We start from the raw sequence: 9169 nt of genomic DNA on the forward strand, positions 1-9169 counted from the left end.
AAATATGTATATATAATATATTATATAATATATATAATGTATATACATTGTATATATAATTTATATATAGATATATGTTTCTAACATATTTAAAAGATATTTCTTTGTTGCTTTGTGTGTCCCTCAAACATGGTATAACCCCTGGTTTCATCGTATTTGATGTTGGTATAGTTTGTGGAAGGGAAAGGTAAAAACAAACCGTATAAATAGGGATACAGGTGGACCCATTGCAACAATGAGATGTACAAGTTGTTATGTCAAAAAATGAACTTTACAACTTTGGAGGGGTGGATGGGAATGGATGGGAAGGGGAAAGAAAGGAGGAGGCAACAATGCTTGATACGAAATGTACTCATTACCTTGCTCATGTAATTGTGACCCCTCTGTACAGTATTTTCACAATAAAAAAATCTAACTTGCCCTCACTGGTGCAAGTTTTACGGCTTTAAACATCCCCTTTTCGAAAGCAATCTTATTCCACATGGTATTCAATGTAAACAAAAGTACAATTTTGTGACTTTTTAAATATTATTTTTGTGTATGAGTGATGAGTGGTGGTCTTGAGGCTTGAACTCAGGGTCTAAGACTTTTGCTCAATGCTAGAGCTCTACCACTTGAACTACAGCACAACTTCCATGTTTTTGTTCATGAAGTGAAAATTTGAGTCTCACAGACATTCATCCTTGGGGTGTCTCCAAACTGTATCCTCTGATCTCAGCCTCCAGAGTAGCTAGGGATTATGCCACTAGTGACCAGAATAATGTTTGTGATTTCTTTTGCTCTGATGATGCACTTTTCTCCTAGCAGAACTCCTGTTTTCTATTTCCAAAGTCAAACACCTGCTCGCCACACCAATGCATTTTCTGTTTTCTATTCCCATAGCACGTGCTTTTCTAGGGTTTTAAGACAGGTAATCCACTGCTGACAGCTCTCCCCATCACAACCTGATGGAGATTGATAAGGGATAAACTGGGGCAAGACCAAACCCAAGCTCATTCATCTTCCTCCTCTCAAGAGAGAGTCGACTTCTCATTCAAGTTTTGATAAATGTGAATTTAATTACTAGATTGTTACACTTTTCCTGCAACCGAGTTAAAAATATGCTATCATTTCTTATTTTGATTTAAAAACGATAAGGGAGACTGGTGCTGGTGGCTCATGCCTTTAATCGTAGCTACTCAGGATTCTGAAATCTGAGGATGTGGTTCAAAACCAGCCCCAGTAGGAAAGCCCATGAAATTCGTTTCTCCAATTAACCACTAGAAATCCGGAAGTGCTGCTGTGGCTTAAAAGTGGTACATTGCTAGCCTCGTCCTGAAGAGCTCAGGGACACTGCCCAGGTCCAGAGTTCAAGCCCCATAGCAGACCAAAACAAAATCAAAAACAAAAAATAAAATTATGAAATAATTAAAAGTACTGTGAATATATAGGATATACAATATGTTTTTAAATATTACAAAATGGGGCTGGGAAGATGTCTCAGTGGTAGAGCGCTTCCCTTGCATCCCTGAGGCCCTGAGTTCGATTCCTCGGCACCACATAAGCAAAAAGAAAAAAGCCAGAAGTGGCGCTGTGGCTCAAGTGGTAGAGCGCTAGCCTTGAGCGGAAGAGCTGAGGGACAGTGCCCAGGCCCAGAGTTCAGGCCCCACGACTGGACCCCTCAAAACATAAAAAAAAATACAAAATGGTTAAAGAAATATCAATCACAGTGCATAAATCTTGTATTTTCATTGTATCCAACATAGAATAAATTGTAGTTACCGATTAGTTGGAAAAAAACAATGAAAGAGGAAGTTTTAGAATGAAAAAAATATTCGAATCTAATTTATTGAAAATGAAAATATTCACTAGCATCAATGTTTTCTTAATGATTTTAGGATACTCATTTTTTTGGGGTCTGTTTCTGTTTTTTGTTTTCTTTTTGGTTTTTAACTCTGGGCCTGGGCGCTGTCCCTCAGCTCTTCAGCTCAAGGCTAGTGCTCTACCACTTGAGCCACAGTGCAATTTCCGGCTTGTTTCTGCTTATGTGGTACTGAGGAATCGAATCCAGGGCCTCATGCATGTGAGGCAAGCACTCTACCACTGAGTCAACTTCACAACCCATTATTTTAGATATTACATCTTTGTGACCTTATGTGGTTCAAGGGGTAGAATGCCAGCCATGAGCAAAGAGGGTCTTCAAGAGTTCAAGGGACTAAGTTTAAGACACAATACCATAACAAAAACATGCAAATAACCAATATCCATTCCTGTTCAAACGATTTTCAAGGGAGGAAATTGCCCTAGTGTTTGCTAAAAGGAAAAGATCCAATACATGGTAATGTTCATTAATGTAAAATATAATGTTATCATTATACCTAATGGGTATAAATGGAGTGCTAGTATCCTAAATACAAGAAAGAATATCATTACTTTCATGAATATGTGTAGTGGTATATGTTTATAAATTATGTTTTCTATGTTTTATATTATATAATATATATGATTATAATTTATGCTGTGAATGGTTATAATTGTTTATAATTCATAAACAACATATTCATTATATTCAATATATTCAAATATATTCATTATATACAATATGTAATTTAATTATTTATAATATGTCATGTTGTCTTCTTCATATAAATTATAGAGTGCCTTGGTAGTCTCAGGAATAACAATTGGGATGGAGAATCATCAAAGTGAAAATTGTCTTTGGGGTGGGAAAAAATTGCCTAGAATTTGTGAAGCTTTGAGTTCAACCATTCTCCCACTCAAATTAAATGTTTGAATTTTAAAATGTTAACAGTTCTAAAGACAGCAGTACTTCATGAGACAATATAAGGCTATGGAACTTATACAATACATAAAACACATTTAAAATCTAGTGAGAATTATACAACCTATGAGGGTATTTATTTTTCACAAGTAGTAGTAGCCAGGATCAATTGTTGAACACTTGAAAAATAAGACTTATTCAGGCAGCGAAAGAAGCGCCTATGAGGAAATGCAGGGAAATTTCATGTTATAGGCACAGATAAGGTTTGAACAAGAAGTGGCCCACCGAACATCATGCTCCATGTATACCCAGCAAACACATAATTCCTCTGAATCTGGAGATATCAGAACTGACAGATGGGTACTGACTCTGGAGAACAGTGACATGTGGGATTGTCACACTGTCACAGCCTTATATACCAGGTACACCTGACCCTGAGTTTTTTTTTTTTTTTTTTTTTTTGCCACAGCTCCCTTTATGCCTATTTTTTCTGTGGTCAATTAGAGATATCTCTGATACATTCCTTCGATCGTCATATTTCAGCCTCCTAGGTAGCTAAGGATACAAGCATTAATCATTGGAATTGTAGTACATCTTCAGTATATTTAATATAATATTAATATTAAATGATAATTTTATATTATATGATATTATGATATATAATTTATTACATATTTTGTATATATACTATATAGTATTAGTATATAGTATATATACATTATTTATGTATGTATATGTTTATATATATTCATTATATGTACATTATATATATATACATTATATATACATCATGTATATACTATATATGTTGTATATACATTTTATAATATATTTTCATTATTTATGATATATTACACATAATATATTCAAATATATTATATATGCTATATTAATACTTATATAATGTTAGTATATTTTAATATCTTTTTATTGTAAAAATATTGTACAGAGGGGTTACAGTTACATGAACAAGCTTTGTTGCCTTTCTTTGTGTGTCCCATACCATCCCTTCCCTCCCACTTCCATAACTATGTTTTCCCCTTTGCCCCCCTAAATTGTAAAGTTCATTTTCTTTTCTTTAACTTTTTTACTGTGAAAATGCTGTACAGTGGAGTTAGTTACATGAGCAAGATAATGAGTACATTTCTTATCAAGCATTGTTGCCTCCTCCTTTGTTTTTCCCCTACCATACCTTCCCTTCCATCTCTGCAACTACACTCTTCCCCACCCAGCCAACTCCCACCCGTAAATTGTAAAGTTCGTTTTCCTATGTAGTGTCTTGTACATCTCATTGCTAAAATGGGTCAACCTGTATCCCTATTTAAACATTTTGTTTTTTCCCTACCCCTCCACAAATTATACCGTCATCAAATTTAGTGAGAATAAGGGTTATATCATAAGGGGAGGAATATACAAAGCAACAAAAAAATCACATGGTACATTATGAATGTGTTAGAAACAATAGCAAGAAAGAGAAAAAAAACACTTGAGCCCCTAAGTGGGTGTTCATTTTGCTTAACTTCATTTTATCAGGTCATATGTCCATAGCTTTTGACCTTTTCTACTTGTCCCAGATGTATACTAATTATTGCAAATAAGGGAAAACATGGGACATATTTTTCTTTGGGCCTGGCAGAATTTATTAAATATATTTTTCCAAGTCTTTCCATTTCCTAACAAATGGGGGAGGCATAGAATTCCATTGTGTGTATACATACATATACATATATGTGTGTGTGTATGTATATATATATACATATATATATATATATACATAAATATATATCACACTTTCTTGATCCATTCATCTACTGAGGGGTGTCTGGGTTGGTTCCATATCTCATGCATGGTAAATAATGCTGAAATAAAGATAGTTGTGCTGGTAGCTTTATTAAGGTCTGGTCTGTGATCATTCTAGTAAATGCCCAAAAGTGGGATTGCTGGGTCATAGGGGAGCTCTATGTGGAGTCTTTTGAGGAAACTTCATACTACTTTCCAAAGTGTTTGAACAAGATTACACTCCCACCAACAATGCAGTAGGTTTCCCTTCTGTCCACATACCCTCCGGCATCTGTTGTTATTAGAGTTCTTGATTATAGCATTCTAACTGGGGTGAGGTGGTATCTCAATGTTGTTTTGATTTGAATTTCTTTTATGGTTAGAAAGGTTGAACATTTCTTCATGTGTCTATTGGCCATTCTTATTTCCTCTTCAGAGAACTTTCTCTGTAAGACTTTATCCCACTTATTTATTGGGTAATTGGTTCTTTGAGGATTTGTTGTTGGGGGATTTAATTTTCTGATTTCCAGGTATATTTTAGGTATGAGATCCTTGTCCATTGTATGGCAAGTGAATATATTCTCCCAATCCATGGGCTTTCTATTGATCTTGCTAACTTTGTCTTTTGCTATGCAGAAGTTCTGCACCTTCATGCAATCCCATTTGCCCAACCTTTCTTTGATTTATTGTGTTTCTGGATCTCTATTAAGAAAATTTCAGCCTGTCCCAAGAAGACCTAGGGTTTCTCCTATTCCGTCCTGTAATATTTTCAGGGTGCCTGCTTTGACTACGAGGTCTTTGATACATTTGGAGTTGATTCTGGTGCAGGGTGATTTAGAGGCATCTAACTTTAGTTTTCTACAGGTGTTAAACCAATTTTGCCTGCACGATTTAATGAAGAGGCTGTCTTTTTCCATTCTATGTTTGTAGGTCCCTTATCGAAGATTAGATTGCTATAGGTCTGTGGGTTCATTTCTGGGTTTCAAATTCTATTCCGTTGGTCCTGAGGTCTGTTCTTGTGCCAGTATCAAGCTGTTTTGATTACTATGGCTTTGTAGTAGATTTTGAAATTTGGTATTGCTATTCCCCCAACACTGTTGTTTCTGTTAAGGATTGTTTTTGCTATTCGGGTCTTTTATAGTTCCATATGAATTTTTGGATTGTCTCTTCTATTTCTTTGAAGAATTAGATTAGAATATTGATAGGTATCACATTGAATTTGTAGATAGCCTTGGGAAGTATTGCCATTTTCACGATGTTGATCCTTCCAATCCAGGAGCATGGGAAGCTTTTCCAATTTCTAAATTCTGCTTTGATTTCCTTTTACAGGTTTTTATTTTTTCTTGTAGAGGTCCTTCACTTCTTTAGTTAATTCCTATGTATTTTATTTTTTTGTGGGACTGTTCCAAAAAGAGTGGCTTTCCTGATTTCAGCCACACTTTCTCATTGTTGGCATACAGAAAAGCCATAGATTTTTGAAGGTTAATTTTATACCCTGCTACTTTGCCAAAGTTTTGAATCATAGCTATTAATTTGGGAGTGGAGTCCATGGGATTCTTTAAATACAAAATCATGTCATGTGCAAAGAGGGAGAGTTTTATTTCATCTTTCCTTCTTTGGATCCTCTTTATGTTTGCATCTTATTTCTGTAGCTAGGCATTCTAATACTAAATTGAAGAGAAGTGGAGAGAGTGGATATCCTTGTATTGTTCTTGAGGTTAGAGGAAATGGCTTTAGGTTTTCACCATTAAGTATAATGCTGGCTGTAGGTTTGACATTCACAGCCTTTTTTGTATTGAGGATTGTTCCATAGATTCCTAATTTTCCAGAGCCTTCATCATAAAGGAGTGTTGGATCTTGTCAAATGCTTTTTCTGCATCTATTGAGATAACCACGTGATTCTTATCCTTGCTCTTGATGTAATGAATTATGTTAATTGATTTGTGTATATTGCATGCTTGAAATGAATCCTGTTTCATCATAGTGTATGATTTTTTTATGAATTTTTGAAGTTGATTGGCCAAAATTTTGTTGCAACCATGTTCATCAAAGAAATGGGTCTATAGTTCTTTCTTTGATGAGTCCATGTCTGGTTTGGGGATGAGGGTTATGATGGCTTCATAGAAAGTGTTTGGTAGTGAACATTCTCTTTCAATTTCATTGAAGATTTGGAGGAGAATTGGAGTGAGTTCTACTTTGAAGGCCTTATAAAATTCAGGTGTAAATCCATCCTGTCCTGGGATTTTCTTAGATGGAAGGTCTATTATTGCTGTTTCTATTTCAGTGCTTGATATGGACCTATTAAGTTGATTTAACTCATCTTGGTTTAATTTTCGCATGTTGATATTTGCTAGGAAATCGTGATTTCTTCCAGATTCTCAAACTTATTAGCATAAAGTTTTGAGAAGTATTTCCTTATAATGATCTGAATATTGGTTGTTTCGGTGATGATGTTTCCATTCTCATCTCTGAGTTTGTTTATTTGGGTGTGTTCCCTTCTTTTTATGATAAAATTTGCTAAAGGTCTGTCAATTTTGTTAATTTTTTCATAGAAAAACTCTTTGTTTTGTTAATTCTTGCTATAGATTTTTGTATTCTAATTAGTTTAATTCTGATTTAATTTTAATTATTTCTTTCCATATACTGGATTGGGGTTTAGCTTGCTGTTCTTTTCCAAGGAAGTTCAGATGTCACATTAAATTCTTGGTTTCATATTTCCCCAATTTGTTGATGTAGGAACTCAGAGCTATAAACTTGCTCCTGAGTACTGCCTTTGCTGTGTCCCAGAGCAGCCGGTAATTTGTGTGTTCATTTTAGTGGAATATCATGAACACTTGAATTTCTTTCTAATCTCTTTCACAACCCACTGTTGATTCAACAGTGTGTTTTTCACGCTCCGTGTGTTACAGAACTTTCTTTTGTGGCTTATGGTGTTGCGTTCTAATTTTATTTCCTTGTGGTCTGAGAGAATACAAGACATAACTTCAATGTTTCTGAATTTGGACGTTTGCTTTGTGACCTAAAATGTGGTCTATTTCGGAAAATGTTCTGTGTGCTGCTGAGAAAAACGTGTATTCAGATGCTGCTGGTTGAAATATTCAGTAGGTGTCTGTTGATCTATGCAGTTGTTTAGATCTGCGGTTTCTCTGTTGAGTTTTTGCTGAGTTGATCTATGTAGTGGGGATAGTGGTGTGTGAAAGTTCACAACAAATAATGTCTTTGGATCTATGTGCGATTTGAAGAAAAGTAGTGTTTCTTGGATGAATGTGGGTGTTCCGTTTTTCAGTGAATAGATATTTAAAATTGTAATATCCCCCTGAAGGAGAGATCCCTTAATTAGTATGTAGCGACCTTCTTTATCTCTTCTCACGAATTTTAATTTTCAGTCTAGTTTATCTGACATTAGAATTGCAACTCCGGCCTGTTTATGGGGGTCGTTTGCTTGGTCGATTTTATTTCAGCCTTTCACTTTCAGAATATGTTTGTTTTTATGGGCAAGGTGTGACTCTTGAAATCAGCAGATAGAAGGATCTTGCTTTTTAATCCAACTAGACAGTTTATGTTGCTTAATTGGAGAGTTAAGTCCAGTTCCAGTCTGCTTTGAAATTTTTTTCAAAATGGTTCAGCCTGGGTGGAACACTCAGCTAATAGTATGGAAGGGAGCACCGAGAGGCATGACTCACCTCACGACGGATCACTGCCCACTCCCAAGATCCAACTAGGAGCTTTATAACTCCAGCAACTTTAATATACACTATTGGAGCTGGAGTTACCACAGCTGCTGGCACCAGACTTGCCATCCAATGGATCCTTATGAAAGGATTTAAAGTGGACTCATTCCAATTACAAGGACTCGAAAGAGTCTTGTAATGTTATTTTTGTCACTACTTTCCCGGGTCAGGAGTGTTAGTATATTATATGAATATAATATAACATAATATAATATAATATAATATATCCCTACTTTCTATCTTGTGTCTTTTGAGAAATTATGCTCTTCTTATATAAGATTTCTAATATTTGTGGGAGTGCAATGAAGTTATATTTAAAAATCTTTCACTGAGTTTTGTATCATTTTCATCGGTGTCAAGAAATTTCAACATTGCAATGTAAAGAAATGAAATTGAAAGGTAAAACTAAATGAATAGCTGATCAAAGATCATATCTTTATTGCAGTTTACAGTTATAATTTTTTGCGAATTAAATCCATGAAAAATTAGACTTCCCTTATCAAAACATATAAACCTTATTTTTGTTGCCTACAATTTTGATGTAGCTCTATACCAACCGTGTGTACAATCGACAGAATTCCCATGCATAAATACTCGAATGCATGTGTATTTAGTATGATGTTTAGGAACAAGAAATAATCTGAACATTTTCCTTTTTATTTTTCCCAGTAAGTTTCTAAGTACCATTCACGATATGAAGAATGAAAAATTATTCAAGCATATTTTTAAAAGAAGATAGAAACAAATAAAAATATTTGATATATCTCTGTTGCTAAAGATAAATTGGAAACCATGATCTATGCACTTGCAGGTTGGAGAGAACTGGAATACAAACATATTTCTGTGGTGAATTTAGATAGAAAAAGACATTTCACTTTGGATACACAGAATAGACAAA

This window comes from Dipodomys merriami, unplaced genomic scaffold (genome assembly GCF_024711535.1).
Source record: "Dipodomys merriami isolate MVZ:Mamm:240054 unplaced genomic scaffold, mDipMer1.0.p SCAF_1609, whole genome shotgun sequence".
NCBI classification, from domain to species: domain Eukaryota; kingdom Metazoa; phylum Chordata; class Mammalia; order Rodentia; family Heteromyidae; genus Dipodomys; species Dipodomys merriami.